Below are 23,536 nucleotides of genomic sequence, written 5' to 3' on the forward strand. Positions count from 1 at the left end.
GATGGCATTGTCGCAGTGTCGCGACTCGTCTCCAGGCTTGGATGATGTCCCATATGCCTTCTTACACCACTTGCCTGATGCAGCCCTTCATTTTCTGTTGTCACTGTATAACAGAATTTGGTGCAATGGTGGGTTTCCGACATCATGGGGTGTTGCTGTGGTTCTCCCCATCCCTAAGCCGGGTAAGGATCACTTGCAGGCCACTAATTATCGCCCTATCTCGCTGACGTCTTGCCTTTGTAAGGTCCTCGAAAAGATGGTGAATAGTCGGCTCGTGTGGTACTTAGAGAAGGGTGGTTACTTGTCTCCAGTCCAATGTGGGTTTCGGAAGATGCGGTTGACCACAGATGCTCTCCTTTCTTTAGAATCTTCCATCTGCCAGGCTTTTGCAACTAACCAGCATCATATCACAGTGTTCTTTGATTTGGAGAAGGCGTACGACACTTCCTGGCGTCATGGTATATTGCAATCTCTTTATGAGTTTGGTCTCCGTGGGCAACTCCCCACTTTTATCCGGGAGTTTTTATCTAATCGTTTTATTCGGGTCCGAGTCGGGAGTGAGCTGTCTACTGCACGTCCCCTTGAGGATGGTGTGCCACAAGGGAGCATACTAAGTGTTACCCTTTTCGCAGTGGCAATTAACAGCGTTATTTCTGTGCTCCCTGATGGTGTTCGTGGCTCTCTCTATGTTGACGATTTATCAATCTCTGTCACTGCCTCACGGATGTCAATGGCAGAAAGGAGGATGCAGATGGCTCTCAACCGTGTCTCTAGATGGGCTGATGAACGAGGTTTTCGATTTTCCTTCGAGAAGACCGTTGCCATTCATTTTTGCCGCGTTCGTGGAGTCCACCCTGACCCAAACCTTTTTTTAGATGGGCGTCGTATTTCGTGTTTAAAGGAAACCCGGGTTTTAGGGCTGATTTTTGACAGCCGGTTGACTTTGGTCCCTCACTTAAGGTACGTAAAAGCTGAGTGTCTCAGAGCATTGGGTCTCTTGAAAGTTTTAGCGCACACATACTGGGGAGCTGATCGCAAGACCCTCCTCCTCTTGCATCAGTCTCTGATTTTATCCAAACTTCATTATGGATGTGAAGTTTATTCCTCTGCCTCAGAAGCCCGGCTTCTTATTTTAGATTCCATACATCATGCTGGTGTTCGTCTCGCCACTGGGGCATTCCGATCTTCCCCGATTTCGAGTTTGTTGGCTGATGCTGGTGTCCTTCCTTTAGACTTGCTCCGCTCTTCCCTTTTGATGAGATGTTGGTATCGCTTATCTCGTCTCCCAGACTCTGTGCCCTTTGTCAAGGTCTCTCAAGATTCTCGGTCACCTATTTTTGCCACTCGGCCATCCTTTCCAAAGCCCTTTGGTTTCAGGGTGCAGTCAATTATGTCTAGCTTCTCTGTTCCTGCTGTGCCGATCACTCCCCATCGTGTCCCGAGGGTGGGCTACTGGCTTCTCCCCAGGGTGACATTTTGTCGTTTCTTCTCATCCAGTAAGGCCTCCCTTCCTTCTCAGGTTTTATTTTCTCTGTTTTTAGAGCATGCCTCTTCTCATGGGGACTCCATACCAGTTTATACTGATGGATCTAAGTCTGATGTGGGTGTGGGCTTTGGTGTGGTGTTTCCCACCTTCTGTCGAGGTGGGAGCCTCCCTGTGACTGCTTCTGTTTTTACGGCTGAGCTGACTGCTATTTTATTTGCCCTTCAGATTCTCTTCACTCTCCCCCACACTGCTTTTACTGTTTTTAGTGACTCACGAAGTGCTCTTTCTGCAATGGAGTCTTTTAATCCCTCTTATCCTTTGGTTTTATCCATTTTAGAGTGGCTTTTCCTTTTAGGGCGTCGTGGACGTCGTGTAGATTTCTGTTGGGTTCCAGCTCATGTAGGAGTGGCAGGGAATGAACGAGCTGATCAGCTGGCCAAGGCGGCAGCGGCTCGTCCCCCTCTTGCACAGTCCCCTCTGTATCGTCTGCCTGCTGCAGATATGCGCTCCTTTATTGCCTTCAGGGTTTGGTGCTGTTGGCAGGAGTATTGGGATGCTGTGGGTGCCAATAAGTTGCGCTCGATTTGCCAGAAGGTGGGCTCATTCAGTTACCAGGGCTTCCCTCGTCAATGGGAGGCTGCTTTGTGCCGCCTCCGCATTGGCCACACCCGTTTCTCTCACGGTTTTTTAATGGAGAGGGCTCCTCCTCCATTCTGTGATGACTGTCTGGTTCCCTTGACTGTTCGGCACCTGTTGGTGGAGTGTCCTAGTCTTGAGGATTTGCGGCGTCGGTTCCTCTCTGACCACCAATCGGATGGTGGTGTGTATCATCTTTCCTCCGTGCTTGGGGAGGATGTCTGTGTCTTGGGAGGGGCAACCCTCTCCTTTCTGAAGGAGGCAGGACTTCTTAAGGATATTTAGAATTTCTCCTTTTTGATTGTGTGGCTTATCCTCTGTTTTTTGTTTTTTGTTTTTTATTTCTTTGTTATACGGCGGCATATGACCCTGGCAGTTGCGCCGCCATGATCATTATTTAAAAAAAAAAAAAAAAAAAAAAAACATCCATGTATATATTAAACAGCCATGGGGACATCACACAACCCTGTTTCAGTCCCACATTGAGATCAAAGAACTCACTCAGCTCACCATCCACTCGCACCGTAGCCCTAGCTCCCTCGTACATACTCTTCACAGCGCACAACAATTTCCCCTCCACTCCATATATTCTTAATACCTTCCACATAACTTGCCTATCTATTCTGTCATAAGCTTTCTCCAAGTCCATGAAGGCAGCATACACTTTCCTTCCCTTCTCTAGATACTTCTCCACTAAACATCTTAGAACAAATATCTGATCTACACACCCTTTTCCCTTCCTAAATCCCCCTTGTTCTTCTCCAACTAGCTCCTCTGTCATTTGCCTAACGCTATCAATGAGTATTCTACCATATATTTTACCAGTCACACTAAGTAGGCAAATACCCCTATGGTTACCACATACTTCTCTCTCCCCTTTTCCTTTGTATAAAGGAACAATTATACCTAATTTCCAGTCCTCTGGAACCCTTCCCTCTTCCCAAGCCAATCTGCACAACTTCCATATTGTGGAAGCATGCATGGAAAAGTTTGAGAGATATGAGAGTGTTTTTAATTGGAGATATGAATGGAAAATTAAGGAATGTGAAGGTGGATGGAGTAGTTGATGAGTTCGGTATGCCTGCAGAAGTGGATGAGAATGACAATGCTCTAGTGGACATTTGTGCCCTCTTTAGGCACAAAATGACCCACAGGTATATGCAGTGAGTGACGAGAAGGGGGAGTTGTGAACTGAATGAACGAAAGGCAACGACTGATTATGTGTGTGTGGATCAGAGAATGAGGTGTGTAATGGATGCAAGAGCACACAGAGGTTGGTGGGATGAGCTTCCGGATCACCACTTGGTGGTGGTGGAAGTCAAGGTACGAATGTGATAGATGTTAAGAAGGAGAGAAGGACGGGAGGAAGTAGTCTATACAAGGAGAGTAGGATGGTTTAAAGAGGATGGAAAAAATGCAGAATATAAGAGAGAAGTGGAGATGTGACTGGGTCAGTCGGATTTGGAGCACATGGGGGAGATGGAAAATGTGTCCAAAATATTCACGGATGTACTTGCACCAAGTGAGGTAGTGTGTGGGGTGACGAAAAGACGAAGCATGGTGGAATGAAGAGGTGAGGCAAGCTGTGCCACACACACACACACACACACACACACACACACACACACACACACACACACACACACACACACACACAGAAAGAAACATACAGTATAGCAGGTAGATAGGAAGCAGAGAGAATTATATGTAGAGAGGAACAGGTGACAAGATTAGTAAGAGAGAATGAGAGGAGAATGGCTGAGCAATATCGACGGAATTTTAGTGTAAAGTGCAGGAATGTAAGACAATGTTCGGGAAGGAGGTAAAAAGAGTTAAACACGGTGATAAAGAAGTAAATAGGGAAGTCTATCTATCTATCAATTGCCAGACGCCTTAACCCATTGGCTCGCAGATTTCCAGTGCGAGGGATTTTGCCGGAAGGGTGCTAGGTGTACCACCCTCCCCCTGTCGGCTCATAGTCGCGAAGCTCATAGGTCCCTACCCCGGGGTTCCCTTCTATGTTAAATTTTGAAATGCCCAGTTCCGTCCTATATTGAGGACATTGGGCGCTAATGGGTTGCTCCAGTAAGGCATGGCCACAGACAAAATCCATGTGGCCCTGTCCCCAGTCATTTCACTGCCATGGTCCCAGCTCACACACCCCTCTCTCACATGCCTCTCCACTCCATCCCTCCACCTCATCCTTGGCCTCCCCCTCCCTCTCCCCTCCTCTACATCACTGGCATACACTCTCCTCGATAATCTATCGCTCTCGTCCTCTACACATGGCCAAACCACTTCAATGTATTTCTTTTAACACTTTCTATCACATCCACATCCACTCCACAACCCTCATTCACTTCCTCAATTGTCAGTCTGTCTTTCTACGTAACTCCACATGCTTCCCTCAGATAACTCATTTCCATTGCTCTTACGCTGGCTTGTGTCCTTCTAACAACATCCAAGCTTCTATTCCATACGTTAGAGTTGGTACCACAATACTGTCATGCAGTGACTTTTTTGCTTCCATGCTCACTTCCTTCTGTCTAATAACTGCTTTCAAAGAACTAGGAACCTTTCTTCTTTGTTGTACACTTTCAAGTACTTCACCCTCCAGACATCCATCCTTGGTTATCACGCTACCCAAATGCTTAAATGCGCTCACATTCTCCATTTCCTCATCATCCAACCTCACTGAACATTCAGTGGCTTCATTTCTCTCGAAGACCATAACCTTACTCTTCACTACATTCACCTTTAGTTTTCGTTTCTTACACACACTTCCAAACTCATCCACCAAGCCTTACAGTTACCCTTCATCTTCACTTAACAATACAATATCATCTGCAAATAGCAGTGCATGAGTTTCCAAACGTTGCCGTCTTTCATTAGGGCCGCTCCAACATCAACTGCCCTACCTTGTATCTCTTTTATAGCCCCATCCATATACAGATTGAACAACCATGGAGACATGGCACATCTTTTCAGTGGATTATCCAGATAGAAAAATTAATTAGTTCACTATCTACACGACTGCAGCTTTCGTCCCCTCATACATACTCTTCGCGGCATTCAGTAACTTCCTGTTTACTCCATATTTTCTTAATATTTTCTAAATTCCTTGTTTATCCACCCTGCCATATGCTTTCTCCAAATTCATGAAAACCAGATTCAACTTCTTTCTCTTCTCTAGAAACTTTTCTACTAAATACCTAGGAATGAATATCTGATCTACGCAACCTCTTCTCTTCCTAAAACCTAACTATTCTTCACCAACTATTTCCTCAGTTTTTTCCCTAACTCTGTCAATCAGTATCCTTCAATATACGTGTCTTATTACACTAAGAAGACAAATGCACCTGTGATTGATAGTGGACAAGGGAGAAAACTGAGCAGATGGAGACATCACTTTAAGGAAATATTAAACATAGAGAATGAACGTACTGAGAGTTTAAGTGGTGGGGAGTGGCCCGGAGTAGGAGAGAGGTGAGAAGGGAGAAATAAGCTGGAAGTAGTGCAATGAATAAAGTTGAAATGGGAAAAGCACCAGAAATTAATGAAGTGTGTGGTGAAATGCTAAAGTATGGGGACAAGACAGTTGTAGAACGAATATGCGAGATGTCCAGATTGGCCTGGGACGAAGGTTTCGGAGGATTAGAAGTCAAGTACACAGGAAAAAGGGAAAGAGAAATGTGTGCAAATCATAGGGGCATTTGTCTTCAAAGTGAAATAGGAATAGTATATGGTATGATACTTACTGACAAGGTTAGGGAAATAACAGAGGAATTAGTTGGAGAAGAACAGGGAGGTTTTTGGAAGGGAAGAGATTATGTAAATCAAAATTTCATCCTTAGGACTTCAGTGAAAAGCGTCTGGAGAAGGTAAAGAAGTTGGATGTGACCTTCGCGAAACTGAAGAAAGCATAAAACAGAATGGCTAGACAAAGTTTGTGGAAATTATTAAGAATATACAGAGCAAGTGGAAAACCGTTGATTTCCGTGAAAAGTAGGCATGAAGATAAAAACATAAGAAGAAAGGATAAGTGCAGTAGGCCGGTTGGCCCATGCTAGGCAGCTCCTAGAAGAGTAACTGAACTTCTAGAATGAGATAAGGACAACGAAAAAGAAGGCTCTCCCCCGCCCCTCAAACCCTCCTGCCGAAGCCGGTAGGAAAAAGTCGGAAAGCTCACCACGCAGTATAGAAAAACTGGCGTGAACATTTTATAGGATAGTGTGAAAGGAGAATAGAGACTACCATAGTGTAACCTGAAAAGGAAAAAAGAATGAATCAGTCTTGGTTATCAGATTATATCCATTTTTATTATTTTCTTTTTCTATACCCACCCCTTATTTGTCATATGCATATCTAGCTTATGCTTGAAACTCTCAATGGAAGGGGCAGCATCTACTTTACTAGGTAGCTTATTCCATTCGTCTACTATTCTATTACCAAACCAGTTTCTACCTATTTCCTTACTGAAACGGAATTTATCTAGTTTGAAACCATTACTTTTAGTTCTATCCAGTATGCTAACTTTAAGTACTTTGCTAATATCTCCCTCATTTATTTCCTTCATCCACTTAAACACCTCAGTTAAGTCTCCCCTTACTCTACGCCTCTCTAGTGGGTGCAGACTTAGGCTTTTTAGTCTGTCTTCATATGACAGGTTCTGAACATCGTGTATCATTTTTGTCATTCTTCTCTGTACATTTTCTAACGAATTAATATCCATTCTATAGTAAGGACACCAAAATTGTACTGCATAGTCTACTGTGAATGTGGCCTTACTAATGCTAGATAAAATTGCAGTATTACATTTGATGACCTATTGCTCACGCTTCTCGAAATAAATCCTAGGACCCTATTTGCTTTATTTCTTTGACTAATACACTGTTGCCTTGGTTTGAGTTCGTTACAAACCATAACTCCTAGATCTCTTTCGCATTCCGATTTGCTAATTTCTTTGTTATCTAATCAGTATTTAGTATCTCCAATGGTCTTGTCTACGTTAAGTACTTTACATTTTTCAACGTTAAATTCCATTTGCCAAGTTAAGACCATTTGGACAATATATCGAGGTCCTTTTCTAAGTTATGGCAATAGTCAGTCGAGTTAATGATAAGTCCTATTTTTGTGTCGTCGGCAAATTTGCTGATACTGCTAGTGATTCCTAAGTCTAGATCATTTATATATATAATAAATAATAATGGACAGAGTACTGAACCGTGTGGTACACCGCTAGTTACTAATCCCCAATCCGAGTTCCATTTATTAATACTCACTGCTTTCGTCCTTTCAGTCAGGATTCTATCCATTTTAAGATAACGTCGTCTATACCGTGAGCTCTAACCTTTCTAACTAACCTTTCGTGTAGGACCCTATCAAAAGTATTACTAAAGTCCACATAAATAATATCGTAAGCTATATCGCTATCTACTGAATCATAGACCTCAAAGAAGAATGACAAGACGTTTGTGAGGCAGGGCCGTCCTTGCCTGAATCTGTGTTCTCTGATCTTATTTGCCAAAACTGACTAGCATTTTTCCTACTATTGACGTTAGACTTATTGGACGATACTTCGACGCAGCTGCTTTATCACCCTTTTTAAAAATGGGCACTATATTTGCGGTCATCCACGCCTCTGGAACGTCTGAAATTAAAGTCATTAAATAACGTTAAAAGTGGCTGACATATTTCTGCTTTGGTTTCTTTTATAATTTTTGCATATATAACGTCCGGACCTGGCGATTTTTGAGGTTTTAACTTAATTTCATTCAGTACGTCCTCCTTACTAATTTTTATTTTACTAAGAATATTTTCCGTTTTATCATCGTAAATATTTGCTGCTTGAGGGACTATGTCAAGATTTTCCTTGGTAAATACTGATATGAAATAATTATGTAGGATAGAGCACATTTCTTTGTCTTCACTGGTAATGTTACCTGATTCTGTCCTATCTATATTTTCCGTACAGTACATTTGATAAAAATCCTTTGGGTTTTCTTTCGATTCACTAGGAACCTCAATTTCATAACTTCTCATTGCTTTCCGTATCTCCCTCTTTACTTCGCTATTCGAAATCGTGTACTGGTTACGTAAGTGTTCCTCTCCACATTTTATTTTTCTTTATATTCCTTTCCTTAGGCCTATGAGAGATTTCAATCTGTTGTTTAACAATGTTGGTTCTGAATTTTCGTTCTAAACGGTTTTGAAGGGATATATCTATCTTTGCCTCCGTGTATTATATTTACTAACTCGTTAAATTTCTCACTGGCCGAACGGCTGCTTGGTACTAGACCTGAGTTAATCCCTATCACGTGAACTACACTCCCACCTTTGACCTAACCTTCCCCAGAGACCTGACAGACATTCTCACCCATTTCCTGCCCCTCACCTATGACCTGGTGGTCCCCACTGACCTGGCACTCCCTAAAGTAGCTAGTATCTCTATGGAATACAGTTCTAAAATAAGCTCTTTATCCATCAAAATCTAGACGAAAATTAGGAACGGTGGGGGGATTTTCAGTGGAACAGATATCACAAATAAATTTGAATTTAATTTCTTCATGATCGCTATTACCAAGTCGTCCACCAACCTCTATGTCACTAATGACATTTTCTTTATTAGCTAAAACCAATCTAGTATATTATTTCCTATGGTGGGCTCCCTAATATACTGATAAAGGAAATTATTGTGTACAATATCTAGAAAATCCTCTGACTCTGCATCCCCTGTCTGATGTCGCCAATCAGTCCTTGGCAGATTAAGATTCCCTACAATTATTACTAAGATGGACTGTGATGCTTTCTTAATTTCCTCCCAAAGGTATTTACTATCTGCCCTACTTCATTTTGGAGATCTGTAAATAGCTCCTAAGACTAATTTCTCCCTGATGTTACTGATTTCAGCCCAGACACCTCTGGTGGGCCTATTTACATTAATGTGTGCTTTATTGTAACAGTTTAATGAACCCTTTACATAACTAGCTACCCCGCCCCCCTTTCTTCCCAGATGGTTTGACACAAAAATATTATATCCCTTTATCTGATATTCTGCTAAAAATTCTCAAGTGTCTGTAGTCATGCAAGTTTCAGTAATAATAGCAATGTCTATTTACTCCGTTCAGATTAAAGCCCTCAGTTCATCCATTTTATTTAATAAACTCCTGCTGTTTGTGTAGAACACTTTCAGGTCATTACGAGTAGTACCTTGGGACTTACTTTTTAACATTTTGTTAATAACTGGGAAACTCTTTACTTCATTAATATAACACATTTTTTTTATACTATCACTTATCACCCCTCTATCATCGCTTGTTTTGTCCTCTATCATTGTCTGCTCATTTTGAGGTGTCTGAGTGGATGTTTCTACACTGATGGTTAAGCTGTTGTTCTTACTTTTGCATGTCTTGATGCATCTATACAAATCTAATGATAATGATATTTGAGTGTAGTTGCTGCGGCTTCCTGTAGAACTAATTCTTGACCTCGAAAAAACCCTCTAACTCATTATCTATCATTCCAGCTGAAACCGTGACTCCCTGCCTACTGAGATGAGTCCCATCTCTGCTATACATGAAACTCTGTACATATAAGTGGTCCCGACTGTCTATGAAAGGTATTGCGTTATCTTTACAATACCTTTCAAGGCGGCAATTAAAACCTAACGCCCTGCTCAACCACTAACTCCCAACCTCCCTCCTAGGCAAAGCACCGATTACTACAAGGGTCCCTCCCCTCTCTCTAACCTTCTCCAACATCACATTGTGCTGCTGCCACAGTACCTCACTCTTATATCTATTGATATCATTGCCTCCTACACTGAGGCACACAGTGGGTTTGTCTCCACTATTCTTCACGATATTTGACTTTTTTTTTTCTATCATATTACCCACCCTGGCCCCCGGAAGACACATGTTTAGTGGGTGGAGTATACATTACTGTTTACATATCTTACCTGGGAGTCTCCAACAGTGGCAAAATTTTCTTGCCTTTCTTGATTTCTGTATACTTACCTGTACAGGAAGTTCTCTCAACGACCTTCTTCCCTACTTCCCTCTCTGCCTTTCCTTCACACTGGTCATGTAATGCATCGAATGCATTTGAGACAGTTGGTAGAGGAGTTTGGAAGGGTGTGTGAAAGGAGGAAATTGAAAGTAAATGAGAATATAAGTAAAGTGATGAAGTGTGCAAGGTTGGTAGATGGTAGGGGGATGAATATAGTTTTGAATGGCGAGTTGCTTGAGGAGGTAGAGTGTTTTAAATATCTAGGGTCACATGTTGCTGTGGATGGAAGAATAGATGCAGAAGTGAAATTTAGAATAAATGAAGTAGGAAAGGTGCTGGGAGGAATGAAAAAAGTGTTTAGATGTTGTTCGCTTAGAATGGATGTAAAGAGAAGGCCGTATGAGGGTGTTGTGGTACCGACTTTTTTTTTTTTTTTTTTTTTTTTTTAATAACAGAACGGAGGAAGGAAAAACAAATGGGTAAAGAAAAATAATCCATACACCAGATTACTGGTGTCCTCCGTTCATAAAATAACTGTAACAGTTAGACTTGAACAGTTGTGGGTTGAAATTTGGAGGAAAACAACTCTGGGGAAGCGAGTTCCAGAGAGATGCAGTTCGGGGAATGAAAGAATTCTGATAGGCAGAAGTTCTGCAATATGGTTGAGTGACATTCCAGTCATGAGCGCTACCAGATGCCCGTGTAGCACGAGGGAAGGCATGGAGAGGTGGCACCATGGACGCAACTTCGTCTGAGCATTTGCCAAAAAAATATCTGTAAAATAATGCAAGGGAGGCAACATTCCTTCTTACTTGCAGGGGAGGTAGTTTATATGTAATGGCAGGGTTGTTAATGATTCTAACGGCTTTATTCTGAACATTGTCTAGTTGTCTTAATGCAACCTCTCCACAACCATTCCACAAGGGTGAGCAATATTCAAGCTGAGAGCGCACATGACTCTTATAAATTATAGCTAACTGCTCATCGGCGAAGAAGTTACGGACTCTGTACAATAATCCAAGTTTCTTTGAGGCGGTTTTAGCAAGTGATCTGACATGAGAGGTCCAGCTGAGGGCGCTGTTAAGTGAGACACCAAGAATTTCAATACTTTTGGAGATTGGAATATTAGTAGCACTGAAGGTAATGTACGAATCTGGCAATATCTGTCTAGTAGTAAACTGTATATATTTAGTTTTACTAGCATTAAAAGAGACAAGGTTGTTTTGTCCCCATTCACTGATTGTAGATAGATCTTGATTTATGGAGATGGCTGTACTGAGTTGAGAGGTAGATATATTAGACTTTGTAAATGGATGTCTGAGTGTGAATGAACTATGTAGTGTTGAGTCATCTGCATATGAGTGAATGGGATTGTGAGTGACAGATAAGAGATCATTAATATGAACCAGAAATAGGGTTGGCGCCAGAATTGATCCCTGCGGCACGCCGGCGTTAATTGAGTGGAAATTCGAATACTCTTATTTTCCTGTCACTAAGATAAGAAGAAATCAAAGGAACAAAAGACGTTAGTCCATAGCAAGGGAGTTTGGACAGCAGGGAACGGTGCCATACTCTGTTGAAAGCTTTAAAGATATCAAGAGCTACTGCATGAGTTTCTCCAAAAAGATCAATTGATTGATGGATGGTATGAGTTAAGAGATTGAGTATGTCAATGGTGAATCTTTCGTGGCGAAAACCATATTGTCTATCACTAATTAAGTTGTTGGATTCAAGATGTTTAACAATATGCTTATTAATTAAAGTTTCAAATACCTTACCAAGAGAAGATGTGACAGCTATTGGTCGGTAATTGGAGGGGTCAGACGAACTTCCTTTCTTCGGAACTGGGTGGATATTGGCTTCTTTCCATGAATTTGGGAATAAAGAAGTACGTATGCATAGTCTGAATAATTTAGCTAGGACAGAGACAAGTTCAGGGGAACACTTTTTCAAAACAATTGGCGGAATTCCATCTGGGCCTGGAGCTTTGTTGGTAGGTAAATTGTCTAGGATGGATTTTACGTATCTTGTCTGTATTTTAAGTGGGGCAATTTCGGGAGAATCAAGTTCCAGTACTGAGACATTCTGGCTGGTATCATCTATGGTAGAGTTTCTTGCAAAGGTACTAGCAAAGATATCTGCTTTCCCACGTGGGTCATTTGTAATATTGCCATCTGAAGATTTTAGTGGGGGAATGGAAGATGACTTGTTAAAGTTATTATTGAAAGAATTAAGAGTTGAGCAGAATATTCTATTGTCATTAAGGTTGTTAAGTAGTTTTGATGCTTGCTTTTGAAGAAAGTTTGATTTAGATAGATTTAATACAGCTTTTGCATGATTTCTAGCAATTTTAAATTGGGAGAGTGATTCAGATGTTTTTTATTTTAAGTAAAAGTTATATGCTAATGACTTTTGAGCTGTTGCTCCGGCACAATTGCCATCAAACCATTTTGGAGAGTTTGATATTTTAGTGAATTGTTGACTTGGTATGAATAAATCCATACCAGCTAGTATTAAGTCGCAAATGTGGGACTGGGTAGAATTAGGATCACTAGAGAAGAAAGATTACCGTGGAACATCAGCAAGATAATTTCTAAATCCATCCCAGTCTGCCCTGTCAAAGTGCCATCGGGTCACCCTGACAGGTTCAGAATGGGGAGGTGTAGGAGGGTTAACTAATGAGGCTTTGATGAGATTGTGGTCAGAGGATCCAAGTGGTGACAGTACCTCTATCCTGTATTGATCTGGATTATTTGTCAAGAATAAATCCAAGAGATGGGCATTATGGTCAGGATTATCAGGTATTCTGGTTGGTTGCTTTACCAACTGGGTGAGATTAAACGATTCCGCAAACAGCTCGCATTCTAGACCAGCGTCGTCAGTCCGGGCAGAATGCAATAACCATTCAACATTGTGTATGTTAAAATCACTCAAAATGGTAATTTCATTGCAAAGGGCAAGGTCAAGGTTACTCAACTGAGTGGATATGAAATCAAATACACTGGGTTCCGAAGAAGCATTGGGGGAACGATAAACTACACAGATATATATGGTAATGTTTTGGCAATTTAATTTATATAATGACTGCGTTATATGGGTCTGAAACATGGAATATGGGTGTAGCAGAGAGGAAAAGTTTGAATGTAATGGAGATGAGGTGTCTGAGGAGTATGTGTGGAGTGACGCGTATGGATCGAGTGCGAAATGATGAAGTGCGAAGGAGAACTGTAGTTGTTCAGGAGATGGCTGGTAGAGTTGAGCAGAGGGTGTTGCGATGGTTTCGGCATATGGAGAGAATGGATAATGAGCGATTGATGAAAAAGATAACTAGATCTGATGTGAGAGGTGTAAGGCTGAGAGGAAGACCACGAATAGCATTGATGGACAGTGTGAAGAGAGCGCTGAATGTGAGAGGGAAGTCTGTCGAGCAAGGAAGAGTGGCTGTGCGTGACAGAAATAAATGGAGAGAAATTGTGAATGAATAAGTGATGACGAAGCCCTGAGGGGATATTCTCCCGCATTTGGTCTGATCAGCTAGTCAAGTCAGTTGCGGGTAAGGGGATGGGTCTGTTATGATGTGGCAGGGGTAAACCGGCTCTGCTGTCGGGCCCTGCTGCAGATGTCACTGATTGCATTGCGCAGTTGACCCTTGTGCGGTGTGGTGCGGTGAGGATCTGTCCGTTCTCCCCTTTGGGGCTGAGATGCGAATGAATATGTTTGAATGGATGAGTGAATGGGGAGTGTGTCGTCCTGTCTCGGCTACCTCCCTTTCCTTGGGGGAAGCAGCCTAGGTATATAGATAGATAGTTTCTTAATAGTGAACTTTGTGTCATCCTTGTAGACAAGTAGCCAACCTTCAGCCTTTTTTTTCTCTCTCTCTCTTCTCCAACATTTCCTCCAACAATTCCCTCATTTCTTCCTTCTCCTGTCTGAGAACCTGTAACTCCTTTTTCAGTTTTAGAAGGTCTTCCTTTAACTCAAGGTAGTCCTTCTCAAAACTTGCATTGAGGACACAACTCTCCGCAGAGGATGCCATCACGCACAATTTCACACAAATGTAGCATAACACTATCACAGGTCACTACAACACACTAGCACAATACTATCACAGATCGTTGGCACAGCACTATTACAGGTAATTACAACACACTAGCACAACACTATCACAGGTCAATAAACTCACTGACAATTCTCACAACAGGTGGGTACAGCTAGCTAAATCAGGAACGTCAGGAAAGACGTCTGAACAGATTGACATCACGTGCCAAGGATGCAGTGTGAGTGTGGATGGTGAACTGAGTGAAATTTCTCTGTCTGATTGTTGGACTGAAACAGGGATGTGTCATGTCTCCATGGTTGTTATATCTGTATATGGATGGAGTTATTAAGGAGATACATCGTAGTGCTGTGGATGTGGGAGCAGCCTCAATGAGGCAGGGAGGCATCTGAAAACTTATGGTCTGTTGTTTGCTGATGATACTGTATTATTAAGTATGATAAGGAACTGCAAGGCTTCATGAATTATTTTGGTAGAGTGTGTAAAAAACGAAATCTAATTGTAGGGATGATTAAAGTTATGGTCTTTGAGAGAGATGAAATCACTGAATGCACAGTGATCTTGGATGCTGAGGAAATGGAAAATATGACTGCATTTTAAGTACCTGGGTAGTGTGATGAGCAAGAATGGAAACTTGGAGGTTGAAGTGTTTGAAACAGTACAACAGGGAAGAAAAGTTGGTGGCTCTTGGAAAGTAGTGATAATGACAACCTATCTATATACCTAGGCTGCTTCCCTCAAAGATAGGGAAGTAGCCAAAATAGGACGACACCCTCCTAATTTACTCAGCCACACACACTCATTTATTCGTTTCTTAGTCCCGAGGGGAGAAAGGGCAGATCCTCACCGCATCACATCGCACGAGGGTCAACTGCGCAGTGCAATCAGTGACATCCGCAGCAGGGCCCGATAGCAGAGCTGGATTACACTTACCACATAATAATGGGCCCATCCCCTTACCCGAACTTGACCTGATCAGCAGATTATACCTAATGCGGGAGAATATCCCCTCAGGGCCGCGTCACAATTTATTCATTCACAGTTTCTCTCCAGTCATTCCTATCAGGCACAGCCACTCTTCCTTGGTCTAAAGACATCTCTCTTGCATCTAACGCTATCACCACAGTCCATCCATCCTATTCGTGGTCTTCCTCTCAGACTTACACCTCTATTATCCGATCCAGTTATCATTTTCACCATTCTCTCCATATGCCCAAACCATCGCAAAACTGCTCAACTCATAAGCCATCCCCTGCATAACTCCAGTTCCCCTTTGCCCTTCATCATTTTGCACTCGATCCATACGCGTCACTCCACACATACTCCTCAGACACCTCATCTCCATTACATTCAAACTTTTCCTCTCTACTACACCCACATTCTATGTTTCAGCCCTATATAACACAGTCGATACCACTACACCCTCATTCAGCTTTCTTTTTACATCAATTTTAAGCGAATGACATCTAAACACTTTTCATTCCACCCAGCATCTTTCCTCCTCATTCATTCTCAACTTCACTTCTACATATATTCTTCCATCAGCAGCAACGTATAACCCTAAATACTTAAAACACTACCTCCTCAAGCAACTCACCATTCAAAACTATATTCATCCCCCTACCATCTACCAACATCATATACACCCTCACTTTACTCTTATTTTCATTTACTCTTAATTTCCGGCTTCCACACACCCTCCCAAACTTCTCAACCAACTGTCGCAAACTCTCTTCCGCATCAGCCACCAGTGCAGTATCATCCACAAAAAGCAGTTGATTCAGATTCCAGTCTCTACCATCTGCATTCACCAGACTCAAACCTTCACCTAACACTCTCACATTCACCTCCCTTACAACACAATCCATATAATTTAGAACCAAGGTGACATCACACATTCCTGCCACAGCCCCACTCTCACGGGAAACCAATCACTCACTGTATTTCCCACACTTACAGACGCTCTACTATTTACAAAAAAACATTTCAATCCTTTTAACAACCTGCCATCAAGTCCACACAGTCTTAAAACAGTCGACAAAGCCTCCCTATCAATTCTATCATACACTTTCTCTAAATCCATGAACGCCCAGAACACATCCTTACTTTTCGTTAAATACTTTTCACACACCTGTCTCACAGCAAACACCTGATCCACGCATTTCCACCCTCCCCAGTGCCACACTCCTCGTCACCAATCACTCCCTCTGTACCCTCTCTAAATCTCTTAACATTCTATACCATACTCCTTACCTACAACACTCAGACTTATGCCCCTAAAGCTAGTACATTCATACTTATCAATCATACCTTTATACAAAGGAACCACACAAACACTTGCCCAGTCAATCGGCATCATACCGCTCACAGAACACACACTGACTTACCTTACTAACCACTCAACAATAGTCGCTCCACCACCTTTCAGGCATTCCACAGCACACCCATCCATACCTGCATCTTTCTCTGCTTTCATCTCCTTTACTGCCTCCTGCACTTCATCCATCGTGATCAAAGAATCATTCAGCTCTCCCAACACATTTATTCCTTGTGTTAAGAAACGGGATTTGCCAGTTAGGTGCTCGAGAAGCTTCTCGGTGTTTTGCGTGCGGTAATTCCGATATCGGTACAAGTCACAGTTGCCAGTTTGCCTGCTGTTTGTGAAAATAGTTATTTCGAAAGTTATGCATTTATTTTTATGCTCTTTTTCTCAGTAATGTTTTATTTACGTGATTGTTTGTTAAATTTTGTAATTTAAAATTTAGTTTGTATGGCAAATAATTCATAGCGTTATGTACTGTTAGAATAATTGCATGTTTTGGTTGTCTCTGAATTGGTAACTGTTGTCGCTAGGGGCAGGTACAAGACCAGCACGTTCTAGAATGTTGGAAAATCAAGGAAGGTTATATAAGGATGGATAAGAGACTAGAACGAGTTCATGGTTCAGCTTGAGTGTAGTCCAGTGTCAGTGAAGATTGTATATTTTCGGTACTTGTGAAAACAGTGAAGTGTTGTCAAGGATTATGTGTAACAGCAATCAGTAAAGTCTGTATAGCTCCAGCGCATGTGAAAACAGTGAAGTGAAGTTAGAAAGCATTAAGTGGAATTATCTGGAAAATAAAGACATTGAACTTTATAAAGCCAGTATTGATTTTCGCCTCAGCTGATCTTGTGTGCTGTACACCGAAAGGCTGACCATAGGAAGAACAACTCACCGGGCAACTTCCTTCCTGTACTGAACTACTGCTGTTGGAGCCTGTGGCAGTGTAGGACGTGGACGTAACACTGGTGCCAGGAGTGTGGATAATTTAAGGGCTGGGGTGAGTCTAATCTTCAACATAGAGTGAGAAGGTGTCTAGACATGAGGCCAAGCTAGGCAGGAAGAGGCATCGCTGGGTGCAATTATGAAGCTATTACACGCACAGATACAGGCTTGGAGTGAACAGAGAGAGGCCCAAAGTGAAGAACATAAAGAGCTTAGGAACGAAATCAAAGAACAGTTCCAGGCACAGAACGAGGGACAGAAAAAACATTATGAACAGCTTCAAGAGGCATTACAGGAACAACAGAGGGAATTACAGCTGAGAATGCAAGGACAGCTACATGCTTTCAAAGGGGAAATGAAGGAAGAACAGCAACAGTTTAAGTTTAAGGACTCCATATTATTAATACAATTCATTATAGAAAACATGATAGATAGATAGATAGACAGAGCACCAGGCAAGCCTGGGAACGGGATATGAGCTTGCAAGTCTAAGTGAAGAAATGTTGACAATATACCGGAAGCAGCAAGTCAGGGGACGGGATAGGTAGTGTGTCAGCGAGATAAGCACACGAACAATGCCTAGTGACCATACACACACATACACACATACTCACACACAGGCTTCTAGAACATTTCAACAACAGTGTAACACACGTGACACGACCCCTGCTACACCAGAATTTAGGAAGCAGAGCTCAGAAGGAGGTTAGCCATAGAACCGACAGGTAGTGGAGAGAGTGAACAAGAAGAGAGGTCCAACTAGACTTAATAAGTATATTGTCTCTGTATTATATGCTGCTCAACTTAAGACTTTCTCTGAAGATAATAAATCAAGATCAATTCCCTATATTCATCTTTAACTCCTCCTGCTCTTCAATTCTCAAAATAACAATAAAAACTCAAGACTCACCTATTACAAGAATAGAGAATCACATTGGTGGCAGAGGTGAGAGTCACATAAGGAGGAAGTCGATGCCAAGCTAGAGCAGCAGAAGTATGAGGTAAGCAATAATGTGATGAAGTGTAATCAACATGTAGACGACCAGCTGAAGTCAGTTAGTGAGGAAATAGTGAAGGAGTGCAGACAGCATGTAGGTATCTAGTTGAAGCATGTATTTGACCATGTGCAGATTATTAGTGAGAAAATTGAGGCTGTAGAGAAATACTGCACTGCTGAGCCTCAGGTTAGTGTACAGGGGGCATATGAAAGGAAAGGACAGTCTATGGTGAATCCTGATAGATCCTAGGCATCTAAAGGTAGCATTACAGGGTTGAATAATCAGAATGTAGGAGATTTAAGTTGTGGCCTTAATTATGATGCCCCAGTTTTTAGGCCCCAAACCAGCGAAGTATATGGTAATGCTGACAGCTTGAGTCACTGGCCTTGTGCTCTGAAGTGCTGGCAGTGTAGTAAAAAGGAAAATTATAGTAGGAAATGCAGTCTTATTGCAGTGACAGGGCAACCGTCAGAAGAAGACCTGAAGAAGATGCAAATGAAGGATGCTGATTTACAACCAGTGCTAGGGTGGCTACAGCGGAGCACAGTGCGACCATCATGGGAAGAAGTTTCCTGGTTAAGCCTTGCATACAAGAGTTACTGCAATCAGTGGGACCTCCTTCGTTTGAACAAAGGACTACTGGAGCATCAGTGGGAGACACCCGATGGCCTCAGCAAGTATTGGCAACTGATGGTTCCAAACAAGATGAGGTGTGAGATCTTGGATGAGTCCCATAACCAGATGGGCACCTGGGAGTGAAGAAAACTCTAAGCCAGCTGCAACAGAGATTCTATTGGATTGGCATGCATATGTTGAAGAGTGGTGTCGGGCCTGTGATGTATGCTGTGCCAAGAAGGGACCCAAGAAGCGTGGTTGCACCTCTCTCCAGCTGTACCTAGTAAGTGCACCGATGGTAAGAGTCGCGGTGAACATTGCTGAATCTTTGCCACTCACTGAAAGAGGAAACCGGTATATATGTGTCACCATGGACTACTTTACAAAGTGGCCAGAGGCCTATGCTATCGCTGATCAAGAGGCTGAGGCTGTTGCTCAGATGTTGATTGATCAGTTTTTCTGTCGTTTTGGGATGCCACAAGATCTACAACATTCAGACCAGGGTAGAAACTTCGAGTCTGCTGTGTTCTGTGAATGCTGCAAGTTATTGGGGATCAAGAAGACCAGTACAACCCCACTAAGGCCACAGTCAGATGGGATGGTGAAGAAATTCAATTGGACCCTGGAGCAAAAATTGGCCAAGTACTGCGTAGATGGACAAACTGACTGGAACCAGAAATTACCTGGGTTGCTGATGGTATATCGGTCTGCATCCTATGAGTCTACTGGCTACACCCATGCAAAACTGATGTTGGGCCACGAGTTACGTTTACCCATTGACTTGTTAATGGGGAGACCACCTGGTGAAGAGCTGCCTACAGATACCTCCAGCTATGCGAAGCATCTTCAGGAAAGGCTGGCTGAGGTACAGTAAACAACAATAATCGTGTCGTGAAATTTGGTGAAAACATAAGCTAACTGGCTAAGTGTCTGGTACATTCCGCCGTCTGTCATACGAACGGTTCATAATGTTTCACGAGTTACATTTAATCTTCGGACAAAACCGCGACATGACTACTGTTACTCACTGTACATCATCAAGTGCGAGGAGCCCTCAAGTTTTCAGAAGAGGTGATGAAGTGCAAGTATGATGCCAAGGTAAGTGAGGTGAGCTTCAAGGATGGTGTCCAAGTTTGGTTATACAATCCTCAGCGATAGAAGGGATAGCCACCGAAGCTGCAGAGCGCGTGGGACGGGCCTTACACTGTGTTGGACCGCCTATCAGATGTAACGTATCGGATTCGGGAAGGCAGGAAGTCTTGCCCAAAGGTGGTACATGTGAATCATCTGTGGCAGTACCATGGGCCAGGACAATACAGCTGGGACGTCTCCGAGGAATCGTGCTCACCTGCAGCTGAGGATGTTGAAGAGGACCAAGGAGCTGAGGTGCAAGAGGATTGTGACAGTTTCCCAAGACAGGAAGCGAACCAAGAAGAGGACCAGGACCTTCCAGGAGAAGTGGACTGTGTGGAGGAACAAGGACATCGTCGGAAGCGGCATACAAGAAGACCTGATAAATTGAAAGATAATTTTGTGTACACTTAGATGTTTCATTAGGATTAATGATGTTTTTATATGTTGTGTAGTTTTGTTGGGACGACAAAGAACTAGGGAGGGGGTAGTGATATGAAGCAGGATTTGCCAGTTAGGTGCTTGAGAAGCTTCTCGGCGTTTTGCGTGCGGTAGTTCCGATATCGGTACAAGTCAGAGTTGCCAGTTTGCCTGCTGTTTGTAAGCGTAGTTATTTCGTAAATTATGCATTTATTTTTATGCTCTTTTTCATAATAATGTTTTTTGTACATGATTGTTTGTTAAATTATGTAACTGAAATTAAGTTTGTATGGTAAATAACTTACAGCGTTATGTAGTGTAAGAAAACTTGCATGTTTTGGTTGTCTCCGAAGTGGCAACTGTTGTTGCTAGGGGCAGGTACAAGACTAGCACGTTCTAAAATGTTGGAAAAGCAAGGAAGATTATATAAGGATGGATAAGAGACCAAAACGAGTTCAGTCAGTTCCTGGTTCAGTTTGAGTGTAGTGCAGTGTCAGTAAAGATTGTATGTTTTCGGTACTTGTGAAAACAGAGAAGTGCTGTCAAGCATTAAGTGTAATAACTGTGAAGTGTTGTCAGGCATTAAGTGTTATAGCAGTTAGTAAAGTTTGTCCAGCTCCAGTGCTTGTGAGAACAGTGAAGTGAAGTTGAAAAGCATTAAGCACAATTATCTGGAAAAAAAAGACAGTGAACTTTAAGAGGCCAGTGTTTATTTTCGCCTCAGCTGATCTTATGTGCTGTACACCGAAAGGCTGACCATAGGAAAAACAACTCGCTGGGCAAAGTCCTTCCTGTACTGAACTGCTGCTGCTGGAGCCCGTGGTTGTTTGGGACGAAGACGTAACACTTGCACCCTTTTATCTGCCACAGTCTCAGACTCCCTTTCCTCCTCTACATTTAACAATCTTTAAAAATACTCCACCCATCTCTTCCTTATTGCATCCATCTCACTTAACATCCTTCTATCTTCTGCTTATACTCGGTCTTTCTTCACAGAACTCCATTCACATCTTTTTCATAACCTTCTAAAACATCTTCTTATTCTGTTGAAAACTATCAGTCAACCGCCTACCCCACTTCTCATCTGCTGCCACTTTAACACTGCGCACAACCCTTGTCGACCTATCCCTCTTTTCCTTTTACCTCTGATATGACACCTCATCCTTACTCTGCAGCCACACTTCATATGCACGTCTCTTCTCAGCCACAGCCATACTTACTTCCTCGCACCACCATTCACTTCCCTTTCTTACACCACCATCCACTTGTCTCACACAACACACCTCTTCCGCATGCCCCACCACATCATTCTTAAACAATTGCCATTCCTCCCCCAAACTGCTATTTTCCTGATCATTCACTCCATTCCATTCACCTTCCAACTTCTACTGATAATTTTTCATTTTCTGTCATTTATCCAACTCACTCACTTTCAAAACCTCCCTGCCACACCTAACTCTCCTAGCTCTCACCCACCTCATACCAACTCTCAACTTTCCCTCCACCAGGTAATGGTCAAACATACCTCCACCCTCCCTTCTCAAAACTCTCACATCAAACAATATTCCTCTTACATTCCTGGATACAACCACATATTCCATCAATGCTTAATCAACAACAACTTCCACCCTCCTGCCTCACCCATGTATACTTATAAATATTTTTCTTCTCAAGTAGATATTTCCAATCACCATCTCTCTCTCATCACACACCCCTATCATTCGTTGCCCATTTTTTTTCTTCCATGCACATCATTCATACTAACTACACCTTCAACTGCTTTATTTCCCATTCTAACATTCATATTTCCCATCATTTCCACATTTACATTTGCTCCAAAACTCGGCAGACACTCATCTCTCTTCTGCATCTCTTTCACTGCCTGGCCCATATGCACTCACAAATACCCACATCTAACGTTCAGATTTGGCTTTCACCCACATCAGTCTCGATGACACCTCCTTCCTTTCACACACTGCTGCACTTCCGGGCTTACCAACAAGGCCACACCTTCTCTCGCCCTTCCTCTGTCGACACCTGACATCCTTCCATTCACACTTCCAGACTAGAATCACCTTTCCCTTTCATCTTTGTTTCACTCAAAGCTAACACATCCAACTTTCTTCTCACAAACGTTCTCCCCATCTCCTCCCTTTTAGTCCTCAATCGTACTACATCCACGCACATTCATAGACCCAGTCTTCAGGGTACTGGAATAACTCAATCCCCCTCTCCTTTGTATACCTTGTATTATTCTAGGAATTAAAAAACAGAAGATGGAGTCCCTAATTTCCTCATTCTGCCCTTTTTAGTCGCCTTTTACGGCACGCAGGTAATACGGTGTCAGAAGTGAGCATGGAAGTAAAATAATAAAATCGATGCAATATATTATTGTGATACCAACTTTAACGAATGGAAGTGAAGCTTGGACCTTGTTGGAAGGACACAAGTCAAGAGTGACAGAAGTGGAAATGAGTTATCTGAACTGAGCATGTGAAGTTACATGGAGAGACAGAGTGATAAATGAGGAGGTGAAGAAAAGTTGTCCTGTGGACGGATATGTATGTAATAGAAAGCGTTAGGAGAAATGCACTGAGGTGGTTTGGCCAAGTGGAGAGGATGGAGAGTGAGAGACTAACGTGAAGAATGTATGTGAGTGAGGTGGAAGGGGGGAGAGGGAGGGGAGGCCAAGGATAAGGTGTAGGGACGGAATGGTGAGGAATATGAGAGAAGATGGGTGTAGGAAGAAACACAGATGTAGGACTTAGTGTGTACTGACTTTTCGCCTCATAACTTCCTCAGAATACAATTGCTGAATACACACCACATTTCCTGTATATATATATATATATATATATATGAGGCTTTATATATATATATATATATATATATATATATATATATATAATATATATATATAT

This window comes from Coenobita brevimanus, chromosome 44 (genome assembly GCF_032717465.1).
Source record: "Coenobita brevimanus isolate Jiangsu-jjx chromosome 44, ASM3271746v2, whole genome shotgun sequence".
NCBI classification, from domain to species: Eukaryota; Metazoa; Arthropoda; class Malacostraca; order Decapoda; family Coenobitidae; genus Coenobita; species Coenobita brevimanus.